Genomic DNA, 15,480 nt, shown 5'->3' on the forward strand with positions numbered 1-15,480 from the left:
GCCCCCTGCCCCACCGCTGGATCTGCCCCTGGGCAAAGGAATCCGGGGGAATCCTCGCATGTAGCATGGCGCCCCTAGCCATCACGTGAGAGTCATAGGGTGACAGGCATGGAAGGAAAACCGTGCCCAAAACCCAAAACCCTTATCAAAGTAGTAGTAGTACTATTACATTTAGGGTGGTAGTAAAAACGAAGCGAGCAAACACGCTCACCAACGAAGTGACGAGGATCGGCGGCGTGGTTCTGCGGAGGGGGCGGCGGAGGCCGTGACCGAGCGAACGCGGCTTGGAGAGGCGAAGCATGTAGAAGGAGAAGTGGGAGTGGAGAAGAGAGGGAGTTGTGAGGTAATAATGGAGCAGAGAGGAGGAAATGCGAGGCGACACTTAGGGTTTTGGGTTTTGATTGGAGGTAGGGGGTCGGGACCATTTTAGCTTTGACGCCTCGTCCACCCCATCGCTGGATTGATGGCTGTAGGGGGCCGAGGGGGCTCCATGGGATGAGCGGTAGGGGGCTTGAGCCCCCCTCCTACCCCACCTCTGGATCCGTCCCTAGGTAGATGTTGTTTGGGTAAAAAAGTAGATCATTTTTCTTTCACGGAAGAATTGAGCTCGCTTGCCGTTAACTAGTTGGAGTTTCTAACTAGTTTTACTCAGCCCAGCAATCTCAGCAAATTCGCGCGCCAGTCCAACTGAGAAACTAGTTTCGTCCCATGAACGGAGTGTTCCAGCCCAACGACTCGGTGGCCTTTTTCCTCCGGTTCCTTTTCTTCTTAACCCATTGTCAGTTTCTCACCCCAAGGCCCAAAGGCCCGTCCTGAACCTGACGCCCGCCACGGCGCGGTGGCGGCGCCACCCGCGGCAAATTTTCATTGCTGGTGCCGGTGCCATACGGGAATGGAGCACCGTCATAGACCACGGTGCTCCGCCGTTCCGCCGTCGCCGAGCAGGAGATGAGTGCCGACGCGCACGTACGTTTGCCATTCTTCTTTTCGAAGGAGTAATCACTTAAGCTCATGCATGTGATAAATCGCTGCTACAACGAACTAGACAGCACTTGTACACGTACATTCCACGACGCGCCAGCCAGTCGTACTCGTACAACAATCCTTGTGAGTTGTATTACACGACACGACACACTAGAGCAACAACACGATCGATCGACGCGACTACTACAAGCTAGTCGAAAACAACTACCGGAAGATCTCGACAAGCTAAGAAGACGATTCCTGTGGGCTGGAGATGGAGAAATCACAGGTGGGAAATGCAAGGTGGCTTGGCCTTTGGTTTCAAGACCTATCCGCCATGGAGGCCTCGGAATCATAGATATGGAGAGGTTCAGTAGAGCATTAAGACTGCGCTGGTTATGGCTAACGTGGAGCAGTACAGATAGACCGTGGGCTGGGATGCAGCTACCTGTGGATGAGAAGTACATCGCCCTTTTCTCGGCGGCAACCAAAGTAACCATAGGCAATGGCAGGAGAGCGCCTTTCTGGACCTCGTGCTGGATCAGGGGGCGGTCACCGGCCTCCCTTTTCCCGAGCCTGTACACGCATGTAAAGCGGAAGAAAAGGACAGTGCGCGAGGCCGTTTTTGATGGTAAGCTTATTCATGACATTGCACACAATCTGAATGCAGAGATATTGAGAGACTTTGTCGAGCTGTGGAAACTTATACACACCTTGCATCTGGACCAATCATGTGAGCAAGAGGACACTATTGTTTGGACTCTTGAGAGCTCAGGCGAGTACAGTGCCAAGTCGGCCTATGAAATTCAGTTCTGCAGTCAGACTTTCTCCAATTTTTCAAAACTGATCTGGAAGGCATGGGCGACACCCCGCATCAAATTTTTCTTATGGTTGCTCCTGCAAGATCGAGTCTGGACAGCAGCCAGGCTGCAGTTGAGGGGATGGGAAAACAACTATTTTTGTGCTCTGTGTGAAAGGAATTTGGAGACTGCCGTCCATCTATTCACGGAATGCCCGTTTGCGAGAGAAGTCTGGACGATGGTAGCAACATGGAGCAGTTGCCTTAACCTTCAGCCGGAGGGTTGGAACGACTACAGCGACATGGAAGAGTGGTTCTTTGCAATCACAAGTATCGGAACGAAAGCAGCGCACTCACTAGCAATGCTGACTACCTGGCATATTTGGAAGGAAAGAAATGCTATTGTTTTCCAACAAAACCATAGCACCGTACCGGCACTGTTCGCCAAGATCAAGGATGAGTACTCCGATTGGACGTCAGCAGGGGGAGGACCTTCCACTTCCTCAGGATTGAGATGAATTCAATGAGTAATTAGCATAGAACCTTAACATCCCAGGTGGCGGTCTGCCACTTGGGATGGCGCAGCTTGCGCATGTATGTTGAACTCTATCTTCTACTTATTAATACAAGCCGGTATAACCGGATCTTTCAAAAAAAAAAACATACACTTCTTACCTAGATATAATTACTTAGCCGCTAATAATAATATCAACACGATGATCCTGCAGCTAGCTACGTACTAGTGGCATGTGAATGCATGCTTGGTTCCATGACCACACCGTACCTACGCGGCGACGAAGCCGGCGGCGGACTTGTCGTCGCCGACCCTGCCGGCCCTGACGGTCTGCTTGTACGAGCACTTGGTGGCGACGAGCGCGTAGAATGCCAGGTTGACGGCGCCGATGCACGCCAGCAGCCAGTAGAAGAGGTCCAGCCTGCTGCGGTTGAGGTCCTTGGCGAACCAGCCTGCGCGCCCCCCGCGGGAGCTGGCGAGGTCCGCCGCCGTGATCACCAGGCTGCTCAGGAAGCTCCCGGCGCCGATGACGCTCAGGTAGAGGCCGATGCCCAGACTGCGCATGCCGTCGGGGACCTGCTCGTAGAAGTACTCCTGCAGGCCTACCAGCGCGAACCCGTCGGCCACGCCCATCAGCGCGAACTGCGGCACCAGCCACAGCACCGACGGCAGCGCCGACCCCGACGACAGCAGGCGCCACCGCTCCACCGCCGCCGCCACGCCCATCCCCGCGATGGCGAACGCCATGCCGATGCCGACGCGCCGGAGAATGCTGATCCCGTGCTCCCCTCCCGTGGCGCGCCGCAGGTAGGGCACCAGCGCCTTGTCGTAGGCCGCCACCGTGGCGATCATGGCGATCGCGGACAGCGCGAAGATGGACGCCGGCGGGAGCTCGAAGTGCGGGCCCAGGTGCCGGTCCATCACGCTGCCCTGCTTGATGAAGAAGGTGGACACCTGCGCCACCGCCATGCCGAACGGCAGCGTGCACACCCAGATGGGCACCATCGCCAGCACCAGCTTCGTCTCCTCCACCTGCGTCACCGTCGCCAGCCGCCACGGCCCGAAAGCGTCCTCGCCGGCGCCGGGCTCCACTATGGCCGCCCTGTCGAGGAACCTGCAGCACGTACCATACGTCACGCTCAACAACCGGTCCACCGCTCATGCCTCGACTATATGTTCCTTTTATTTGCTTTTGGGAGATCTCTTCCAGATTTGTTGGCCCAGGAGCAGCAAAAATGGATGAACTCGGATCGCATCACGAGGCACTAGCGACTGTTGCGTCAATTCTAGGGAGCGATCGGCATTTCGCGATCGCTTTATGTTTAGCCGATCAATCGTGAAAGGTAAAAATAAAGGTCGTTCGATCGGGGAATGGAAAGCAACGTGAGTTCTTTCTTTCTTACCTCAGCTGGTAGGTGTGGCAAAGCAGCCTCTTCTTGCCACTCTGCGGCGGCTTGACCTCGTACAGCTCGGCGGCGTCGGCCGGCAGCGGGAGCCGCCTCTTCCTGAAGGCGGCGACGAGGACCTGGAGCAGCGGTGTGAGCGGGCTGCCCTCGGGCACCCTGTAGCGGTAGGACCGGCGGCCGGCGAGGAAGACGGCGAGCGAGGCGGCCATGACGGCTGCGAGCACGACGGTGGCGGCGCCCCATCCGAGGCGCTCCTGCGCGTAGACGATGGCGGTGACGCCGAGCAGGACGCCCGAGCAGAGCGCGCAGTTCCACCAGTTGAAGAAAGACATCTTCTGCACCCGCTCCAGCCGCGTGGGCCTCGTCGAACTGGTCCGCGCCGAAGCTCTCCAGGGCCGGCTTGTGGCCGCCCGTGCCCACGGACACCAGGTAGATGGCCTACGAAGAAGAGCGCCTCGTGCAGTCGCGGCGAGTGGTCGGGCCTCAGCCCCGGCGCCAGCTGCGCCGTCGCCAGCACCGTCAGACCCTGCATGGTGCATGTGAGGAAGAGATCGAGGAGGGGGAAATGTGAAGCAGCTGCTGAAATGTGAAGAGAGGAGGCGATGCTCAGTGCTGCTGCTCTCACCAGCAGGTAGACGGCGGTGGAGACGACGACGGTGGAGAACCTGCCGAGGTAGCCGTCGGCGAGGAAGCCGCCGAGCAAGGGCATGAGCGTGGTGACGCTCATCCAGTAGTTGGCATTCTTGGCCGCCACCTTCATCTCCTCTTGTAGCACCTTGGTGAGGTATATCATCAGGCTCGTGGCTATGCCGAAGTAGCTCAGCCTCTCGCTGAACTCGATCACTGCACGGACATGAAAAAAAAACACACACACGCCACCGATTCAGAAAAAAAACACGATAACTGATCCGTGCATGAAACTCAATCTAAACAACAACTACTCACAGATGATGAACATTGCGGCCTTCCACGATCCGGTGGTGGCGCGGGAGGGAGACCTCCCGCGGTGATCCACGGAGGAGTCTTGCACCCACACCTCGTGGTCATCGGCAACCTCAAACTCTAAGCTCTTCTTCTCCATCTTATCAACCAAACACTCCGACGAAAGATGGCTGAAGGTCGATCTCACTCCCTTGAATTTGCTAGTGAAGGGGAGGGTTTTCGTTTGATCTATCTAGTAGCTGACCAAATGCAACAGCATTGTTCATGCCGCTCTTGGAGTGAGGCTGAGAAGAACTGGGTGTGGTCAGGTCTTTATATAAGATAAGAGGCAGGGGGCGAGAAAGGAGCAGGGAAATGGGAAAGAGGGGAAGAAAAGGCAGGCGCCGCTCACAGTGGTCGCTATTGTGCTGAGGAGAGAGATGTGCAGGAATTGAGTCGAGCAAAGGAGAGAGGTGCCTGATGAGCCTGACGGTATGAATTTTTTCCCCTTCTTTTTTGTGGAGAAAAAAGAGGCGAATCCGTGGAGGGAATTTGTTAATGTGGCAATTGTTGAGTAAGGACTAAAGAGGCAGCGCTACTAGCTCTCACTAGCTAATGGATGGAGATCGCAGGCTGGCACTAGCTCTCACTAATGGATGAAGATCGATTGCAGGAAATCTATCCGTGCAAAATCTGTAGTATCTGCAAATTGATATACTCTAGCAATATCTCCGATCCTGCTTTGCTGAACTGAAGAAGATATTATATATATATACAAATAAACAAATGGATCGATCTCCGATTATCGTCCAAGAGATGCATGCCAGGTTCTGACTCTGCATCTCGGCGCAGGCAACGCCTGGTGCTCGATCGATCTGTTGTTGTTGATACTGATAGCGTACGTACGTCTCGCGATGACGCAGCAGCCGATGCGATCCATCAGCTGCAACCCGGGATCCCGGGAGGCCACGAGCCCGTGACGCGGGCGTGGGGTGCATGCGTCTGGATCTCTTGCCACAGTTGCTAACGTTGTCAATGCGCAGGTATCCAGCTATTTGTGTTTCCCACGTCTGGGGCGTTTCTTTGAGCGGCAAAGCTTTTAGGTGGGTGGTTGAGTACTTGAGTTGGGAGCCTTCAAGGCTGATGATTCACTTCCAGTTCCAGTTGAGCGATGAGTGCATATGCCAGTTAAGCTTGCCTAGTTTAGAACAGCCCTTCAAGGCTGATGATTCACTTCCAGTTCCAGGCCTCTTTTGGTGGGACTGGCAGGGACTTCGGCTTTATTCTAAACGGTAAACAATCCGTCATTTTTTGTTTAGCGTTTTAGGCTATTTAGACGAAGTTAAACAGTACTAAAATATGCATATATTTTTGTATTCAAAATCAAATACTCCTATGCTAGAATGCATGCATGCTTACGCATGTAAAATGATAATTATTCTACCAAATATTTTTTTGGGAAGAAATCTGAATCCCACTCTACCTCATATACTTACCATGTTAATCAGTTGGGTGCTAAATGTTGTTTTTTGTAATTCTCCTATCAATTAAATGGGGAGTTCAATGGTTGTTTTGCTCATTTAATTATGTTTAACTTCGTTATGTCTAGACGGTTTTTAAACGGTCTAACTGTTTAATTCACCGTTTAAGACCTAAACGACGTGGGTGACCCCATTTAAACGTTGTTATACAGATGAAACAGACGTTTAGGCGAACAGAGACGGTAGCGCAATGTAGCACTAATGTACCAGAAGCTAGTGAAAGCCCTTGAAACCTGTCTTCACTAGTTTGGCCCCGTTCGCGTGCCCTTAAACCCGGCTTGATCCGCTTCTTTTTTCATCCGGAACAGTGTTTTCCTCTCACAAATTCCTCCAGAATTCCTCCAAACCATCCAAATTCCTCCAGAACCATACCATCCGAACAGTGTTCTCCTATTTGCTAGTTTAATTTAGGTTGGAGAGAGAAAATAAACCTTTTGCTATAGTGATGCATATTATTCCTACAACAACTATGTCAGAACTTCGGTTTTTGGAGTATGCAAATGAGTTCATGGCTCGATCGATGCATAAGTAACTGGTGCTCGCTATACACTACATGTGTTGTTCTGCCTGATGGTTTCTCTGACTGATAAGTCGGCTGATGCTGATTTGTTGTGAGAGAAAACACTGTTCTATCGCTGATAAACAGTTCAACCGAACATGAGATCGCTTCTACAACTTCTAGGCAATTTTAGGACGAATGAAATGGATAGTGTATAAGCCAAATTTTTCGAGACACTGGTTCTAAAAAAAGAGAGAGATTCCCCTAAAAAAGATCCATATAGGACACTTTCTCTCTTCTATTCATGTTTATTGTTTTTTGGGGGGAGGAGGGGTGTTGTAAAACAGGTCTTTTAAGCCCACAGTTTGGTCATTTTTCACAGCTTTACTAGAGAAGCCCGGTTTCCCAGCTCATTATCATTCTGTGTTAGTGGGTAATAAAGCTACCTACAAGGCTATTTTATCATGAAGGGTCAATTACAAGTGACCATCGTGTATTCCAATCAGCACATTCTTATTCCTGAATATTATCTCCTAGGTATGGGGACTGGGGGAAAACACTGTTGGTTTAACTGCTTTGTGACAACTGACAAGCACTAGCACCATCAAAATATTACTTTGTGGATGGCATTGGCACTGACCTGACTTTGAATTTTCTTGCAATGGATGTAATCACTAGAATAAACTAGTCTTTCAAACTTTGAATTTTCTTTTAATGGCTGTAATCATTAGAATAAACTTGTCTTTCAATCCGTGCTGATGCAAAATAGATCCATAATATTTTTTTTATAAAAATAGATTCATTGGCTATTATTGTCAATAGCCATTAAAATCTACCGAATCTACGACAACATGTTCTTTATGTTTTGTGAAAATTTCTATGTTCTATCTTTTTCTTAGTGCATATCGTAACAACAATGTGGATGATTTAGTGTATCTCGTGAGTATAAGTTTTGGATGAAGATATAAGGCAATATAATTGTCGGTGTTTCGAGTAAACACCAACGAGCAAATTTATATTATTACGCATTTGACCCGGATGGTGTGCTAAAAGACACAAGGTTTATACTGGTTCGGGCAGAACGTCCCTACGTCTAGTTTGCGGCTGCTATTTGTGTTATTAGCACTGAAAGGTTCGTAGTAGGGGTTACAAATGGGCGAGAGAGGGATAGGTCCCAAGTCTCTGATGGAAAGGTTGAAAGGACGCTAAGAGCTTGGTTGCTGCTCAACTGTGTGTTATGTGATGCGTGGTGTGTTCTATTGATTGGTCCCCTTAGTGGGGTGCCCTGTCTTCCCTTTTATAGACGAAGGGGAAGCGGGGATTACAGATGAGAGACAGAAGAAAAACTAGAGGCAAAGAAGGTCATTCGAAGGTGCTGGGTCTTCCTTTTCCTCTGAGCTAGCCCTGTTGACATGGCAGACAGTGTTAAGGATAGCTCCATGCTGGGCGTCTGTCTGTTGATGATGCCACGCTCTGGCTTGATCAGCAAGTGGTCACGTCCCATCCTGTCCCGGCAGGCGACGCGACGGACCTGTGTGTTGATCCGCAACCCTACAGGGAGCGAACGACGCAGTGACTGCACGTCCGTCACTGTAGAGGACACGAGTTGGACCGTAGTGGTTGTCGTATGGTTCGTCAGGATCCGTGCCCGAGGGCCAATGGCGACGCCCACAACACTATAAAACAAATGTCGGCGCACACAACACTATTCGGGCTCTAACATACCCAGAAGGGCCTTAAAGCACATGTCTTGTCATATCCTGACGGTACCTTCCTGCAGATGTGTAGGTTATGGTCCTCGGTATTGCGGTTGACTTGAGTGCCCTGCCTTATCTGCGCGTGTAGTTATGAAGGAGTAGCGCGCAGACGTCGGGTGAGGCGGAGCCAGCCCCCGGACGTCGGGCGAGACGGAGTCTGCTCCCAGACATCGGGCGAGGCGGAGCCAACCCCCGGACATCGGGCGAGGCAGAGTCTGCCCTCAGACGTCGGGCGAGGCAGAGCCAGCCCCCAGGGGTCGGACGAGGCAGAGCCAACCCTCAGATGTCGGGCGAGGCGAAGTCTGCTCCCAAACGTCGGGGAGGCGGAGCCAGCCCCTGGGGGTCGGGCGAGGCAGAGTCTGCCCCTAGACGTTGGGCGAGGTGGAGTTTGCTCCCAGACGTTGGGCGAGGCGGAGTCTGCCCCCAGACGTCGGGCGAGGCGGAGCCAGCCCCCGGACGTCGGGCGAGGCGGAGTCTGCCCTCAGACGTCGGACAAGGCGGAGCCAGCCCCCGGTGGTCGAGCGAGGCGAAGTTTGCCCTTAGATGTCGAGCGAGGCGGAGCCAGCCCTCGGGGGTTGGGCGAGGTGGGGTCCCATGGTCTCGGTGGACGGACGAGGAGTCCCGGCAAGCGGTGTAGTCATGCTCTTGATTGCGCGGATGAATCAATGTTCGACGGTCATTAGCTCATCCTCTTCGGGTACCCTAATATTGGTCCCGACAATAATTATACCCCTATCTGTGCACAAATATAATGTCATCTAGGATCTAAAATATGTCCATAAATGTAAGGGCAATAAATGTTTGCTAGAGGTACGTCCCTTTTGACAACGGCACGGCTAGTGTCTGAACTTCTGACGCCGCACGCGTCTGGACGTCTGCTCAGCCCGCTCGCGTCCTGCCTTCGCCCCCGCCCACGCGCGGCACGCCCCCTCAAATGTAGCACTCCCGTCCGCTAGCCCTCCGGCGTGCCGCGCGCCCCCAGCTCGCCCCGCAGCCTGCTGCGTCCGCCTTCGCACCGCCCCACGCGCGCGACGAGCACGCCCCCACCCCCGACCGCAGCATCCCTGTCCGCCGGCCCCCGGCTCGCCCCTAGCCGAACAACATAAAACGTTCAAATAAAACACTTGCAACTTGCAACATGGAACAACTTACTGCAACATAAGACTAAAATAACAGAAACATTTGGAACATATTATTGCAACGTTTGTGTGAATTATATGAAACATCCAGATCAGAATGATTGCAACATACGTCTAGAAACAGATGAAACATTTTGAATAAATGCTTGCAACATGCATCTGAAACACTTGCAACATTTGCAACATTTGCAAACATCCCCCGATCTACTTTTGCAACATCAAGATGAAACAATTGCAACATACTTCTGAAACATCTAAAACATGTGCAAACACCCCCTCCTGATTTTCTTTTTTGGAGGAGTGAGTCGCGCGGGGTGGGATGGGGGAGTAGGATTACCACGGTGGTCGGCGGAGTGAGTCGCGCGGCGTCCGGATGGGGACGCCCGTGATGAAGCATTTGCGTTTTGACAACCTTTTAACAGAATTCTCATATCTTAATTTTACCACAGTGGTTTTACTAGGTGCTTGATTGAAGGGCATACCTGTTTTCCTATCCAGCTTAAATTCCTGTAAAAATTCTAGAAGTCCTTACATCTGCGGACGGTAGAGAGCATTCATCAATTCATATATGACATTATTATTCACGATTATTGCCCCAAATTTAGCAGGTTCTATTTTGCTCAGAACAGCACGGATACATATATTAACTGTCTAGTGTGTCATATTGTCACACTCCACTATGATTGTTGTCTTGTTTTATTTTTTTCCCTACTCCCTTTGAGTTGTCATATTGTTTATCCTCTCTAGTCTCTATGACATATATCATATACCACTTAACCTCTGTAATCATGAAGCCTATGTGGCTAGTTAGAAGGGCTATATTTTATTTTTGTTTCTAAAAAAAATCTGGTCTTATTCTGCTACAACAAATGCAACTGGGCTTGCATATCTAACTTTGTATGTAAACAAACAAAACATACCTTTCAGCTAGTACTTTGGGTAGTCTGGCTCTGCCAATAGTTTATATTTTTGACAGAAGAGTTTCTCTTGACAGAAGATCGTCATGCCTGCAACACAGAAGATTTGCTAGCAGTTTGTAAGAATAAACGAAGAATTCACTACGTTTAAACCTACATCAAAGCTAGCTAATAGTGGTCAGGTTTTGAAATATCTAATCCAGTCAAAGTTGGATGATGGATGGGATTTGCTCCCGCACACCTTGTCGACCGGAAGGAAAGTTGGCTACAAGACAATGTGGAGGAACTAAGATTGGGCGAAAAGGGATGAGCACTGGTCTTCATTAGTGCAGCGGTGGAGCACAATCATTTTCAAGATCAGACGACGATAACTACTTCGATGTGCTATCCGACTGTCACTCGCAGCTAATAATTACATCCGTCATTCCTCAAAAAATAATTACATCCGTCTCTGAACCGAAATTGTTTCATCCACACAATTCACACTGCAAATTTGGCATGTGCCTCATATATATATATTATCTTCTACTCCCAGCCCCAGGATAAGCTTGCTAACAACGACCTTGTCACATATGAACATCATCGATCAGTACATCACACCAGTTTTATACTCTTACTTTTAAATTGTCCCAGGTTATGGCAGTAGTTCTGTAGTTGCATTGCATGAAACTTGCTGAAAATTAATGTTGGTGGATCCATGCATGCATGCACTTGCATTGCCAGAGTGCCGACAACGTCGAGTTGGATTGGATGCAATTGGTGATGGGTCGTTGGATGGATGGATTCACTCCACACCTTTGCAGCTCCACTTTGGTTTCATTTGGCTTTAGTCAGTGCCTGACTGGGCACCAACTAACTTATTCCAGCACATGAAACAAATGCTGCAGAAATTTGCACAGCAGGCTCCGTAGTGAGCTGATTAGTGTGTGATGCTTATAATACAGATCTCCAGCCGCCGGCAAGTGCTCCGGGTACACACCATTTTCCGTGCCGCCGGCCGCTGCCATGTGAGCCCAGCTGAAATAGGGCTGTCGCTTAGGGCCCACCCGTTAGTGACTGTTTGAAAACCGGTCGGATAACTATGAACACCTCCCTTATTGGGCAAAGTTTCATGGAGAACTTTAAGACTGATTGATCGGTCCAGGCTTTGTGGGAGCAGGATAATCGGTTGTAGCTATCCGATCACAGTGCACGTTCTTGGTCGATCCCCCCATAATGAGCATCACCACGGTCCAAACGAGTGACAAATCATCATGCTGAAAGGGTACTAAAACTGCATTGAAGCTATTAGGCTTTGACTAATGCTGCAAATCCAGAGGTTAGTGAGGCGATATGGCAAAACCGCCCGAAATAATACACATTTGGAGGCACTCGTCTTCCACCAGACACTAAACACCCCGAAAGCAAACTACAACGGACGGATTCCGTCGAGCACACCCCAAGGGAGAACTTGAATAATCCACGTTTTTTTCTCCAGGATACAATAATGAGAACGAGTTTACAATACTTAGTCAATTTCATACAACCAGAGTTCTTAAAAATATACTATTACAATACTAAGTTCAGAGTGCGGAATTTAAACAGCGGAATTACAATAAACATCTAATGGTAGAATACAAGGATCCGTCTGTGCCCACTAGAAGAATCCTCCACACAACAGCTACTCTTTAAACTGCACCTGCAACAGGGGTAAATAAACTCTGAGTACACGATGTACTCGCAAGACATACCCGACTAGTGAGAATAATTTTTCGACTCTAAGGGATATGATAAGCTTTATGGGTTGCTGGGTTTCCTTTTCGCAAAAAAGCATTACTGGTAATGAATCCTTATGTATGTTTCTTATTAGCAGTCATGATTAGTTCATTATCTAGCCATTCTATATAAGCACATATTCTACTTTCAAGTAAGAGTTGAGCAAACAGATCCATTTCGTCATATTTCATCTTCTAGTTCTTACTACGGTGCCAGACTGTAGACAAGTCGTACCGGATTATCCGGTGATTCATGAATCAATGTGCCCAGCTGGGTACCCCGAAACACACGCCCTGCTTGTACCTCAGGCACAAGCAAGACCAACCCACCACTCTCCTATCAAGGGGTCCAGATCTCCGTCCAAACTTGGACTTCAATCCCCCACACCTGAGTCCTAGACTCAGTGTGGTGCTTAGACCTCCACCATCCTCGCCTCCAATCAGTCGGTTCGAAAAGAGCCGGAACCCATGACAAGAGAGCAACGAGCTTTCCCTGCTCCCATAAACAAGTATGTGATTAGGATAATAAGTCTGTGACTTGACTAAAATCCAATGCAACTATCGGTCCTTAACCGACACGGACAGGGAAAATAGTGTAACCAAGCTATGCCCCGTTGGCCGCGGGACACTACCTCTTACACCTATCAATACCCATACCATATCCCTAACAGGTCCCTATTTTCCTTTCACCATTTTATCATAAGAGTTATAATAATAATCACCTATTATGAGTAACGACAGGTTACTCATGCTACCGAAAATCCTAAGCATAGCAGCTACTCGCACCTGTACTAGTAGGACTCATATGATAGATATATTTATGTAGGTGGTTTCCATAAAATACCTGTAATGTAATGCACATCATATATATATATATATTCAGTGCTTATTCAAAATAAGGGTTATGCACCGGGGCTTGCCTTGGGCAGGCGGGTGGTTAGCTATGTCAGTCGTCGGTGGCTTCGGGACCTCCTCCTGCACGAGGATCTCCTCCTCGTACTCTTCAATCACCTCCTCGTACTCCTGCACGTCCGTGGTCACGAACTCCACCAACTCATTCTCTACATGCATGCAATGACGATGCAACACTCAATATTAAGGCAACAGTAGTTCTTAAAATAAGAATACATCTACTAAGCTACTAAACTAGCTCTAATGACTAAAATACCGAGCTAATCATCATTCCCATCAAACCAGCAGGGTTTCACCTACAAGTGCTACTTAGCAACTAAAATATATCCTTACTCTTATTAACGATTTCCTATATACTACAACAAGGAGTACTTAGATACCATATTTCTCAACCTATTCTAAGGCTACAAAAATTATAGTGAGCACATAATAGCACAATGAATCTACTGTAAAAATTTCATGGTCAAAGCTATTACCAATTTGCCACAAAAATACCTACAAATACTAATCTAAATAATACTAAACACTCGCAAATGATTTAATAGCCGTTGGTATCAACAAATATATATATATATATATATATATATATATATATATATATATATATATATATATATATATATATATATATATATATATATGAACTAAATACACTAACAGATAGACCACAGTTTTAGGAACTTAACTAAATTAGTTTCATAATTTTTGGATACCTATATAATTTTATATGATTTACCAAAGTTTAGCTCAGAATTAGAAATGAAAAGCTATTTCTATTTTCCACAAAAAATCTAAACTGATTTCGACCCACGCGGACCACGCAGCACAACGCGCAAGCGCACAGCGACCCACAGGCGAGGCACGGGCCACGCGCGGAGGCGGCCTGCTGAGAGGAGGCCTGCGCGCGCTGGAACATATGCAAAAACACCCCTAGACTATAAGCAAAACAACCCCCAGTCCACATTACTATTCCTAGAGACATCACTTATGCAAAAGAACCCTCGAACCTTTCTCCTCTTTACAATGGTGAGGCCCTTGGCCATCCCCGTGCGCTCCGACGCGACAAGCAGTGGCACAGGCGCCTACGCTGGCCACACGGGACCCCCGCTGACCTAGCTATGAGGTTGACGCTCACCTAGGGTTCGACGCGAGACGATGGGCCATGGTTGCGTGAGCCGAGACACCGTAGAAGGACCTCTCCATGAAGGTGGACACCTTGTGGCAATGGCAACAACGTTCATGTGAGCTGTAGCAACAATCAAGGTGGTAGGGCAGCGGGTGAGCAACGACAACTCACTAGTGACCTTACCAAGAAGCCAGCTTGGCTGGAGACGATCCGAGCGAGGCTAGCCGCGTGCGTGCGGCGAGGTGAATGGCGGACCGCAAAGGCACGGCCACGTCAGCGGTGAGGAGGCAACATAGAAGCTATGACTAGCATGCACACGATGAAGAGGAAGCCAAGGCGAGCTAACGGTGCAAAGGAATTAGCGTGGGGTAAAGTGGTGGAGACTGGCCATGACACGGGCGGCGACGGGCCTTAACGGCACGGCGGCAGCAAGATTCCAAAATTAGAGCCCGACGTGACGCGAGTCAAGGTGGGGTGGGGTCAGCTGGAGAGGGGGTGTGAAGGCAGAGACGCGAGCATGAGGAATTGATTAGATGTGCTCGCTCTCTGGCTTCACCATGACACGACATGACGATGGCGGATAGTAGAGGGAGAGAGAGACGAGGCACGACAGTGGGTTTGGCTCATCCATGCCTTGGTGGGACATAGCCAACGAGACTTAAGGCAGTGTCTATGCACCCGCTACACGACACTGCATCTAGACCACGTGCGCGCACGTGTAGATAGATGGGGACGCGATATGCATGGCCGCAGCGCCATTAAGGTAGGACGATGGCATGGGGCAGCCCATGTGTGAAATAGGACAAGGCAAGCGGTAGCAGTACAACGTTGTAGTGGCATCGGTAGCGGCAGCATCACGATGTAAGGCGGGTGGAAGTGCAGACATGATGGCGAGTGAATGGCACCGGTAGCGACTCCAACGCGGCGCGTGCGGGGCAGTTGGCAGCAGCTGCAGCAGCTCCGCACAATGGGACCAGCGATAGCCAAGACCTGGCCAAGCCAAAGGCGGCCACGGCTGGCCTTGGCCAAGCCTAGGTGGTGCGACTGCAATGGCAGCAACACGACACAGCTGGCCGTGCGGGACAACGGCGGGGCAGGTGAGCGACGGGCGCATTGGCACCGCACGACAAGGCCAGATGGCCAGCAGTGGCCGGCCAGGACAGGGCAGTCACGGTCGACCACGCATGGCAGTGCGCAAGAGTGCATCCGAGCCCAATGACACTGAGGCACCG

General features: G+C 49.9%; 1 pseudogene; it reads right to left on the bottom strand.

The window, feature by feature from the left end:
• Positions 1-2,313: 2,313 nt before the first annotated feature.
• On the bottom strand, positions 2,314-4,893 carry LOC136480259 (protein NRT1/ PTR FAMILY 5.6-like; annotated as a pseudogene).
• Between the last annotated feature and the right edge of the window lie 10,587 nt (positions 4,894-15,480).

Source organism: Miscanthus floridulus, chromosome 1 (assembly GCF_019320115.1).
Source record: "Miscanthus floridulus cultivar M001 chromosome 1, ASM1932011v1, whole genome shotgun sequence".
NCBI lineage: Eukaryota > Viridiplantae > Streptophyta > Magnoliopsida > Poales > Poaceae > Miscanthus > Miscanthus floridulus.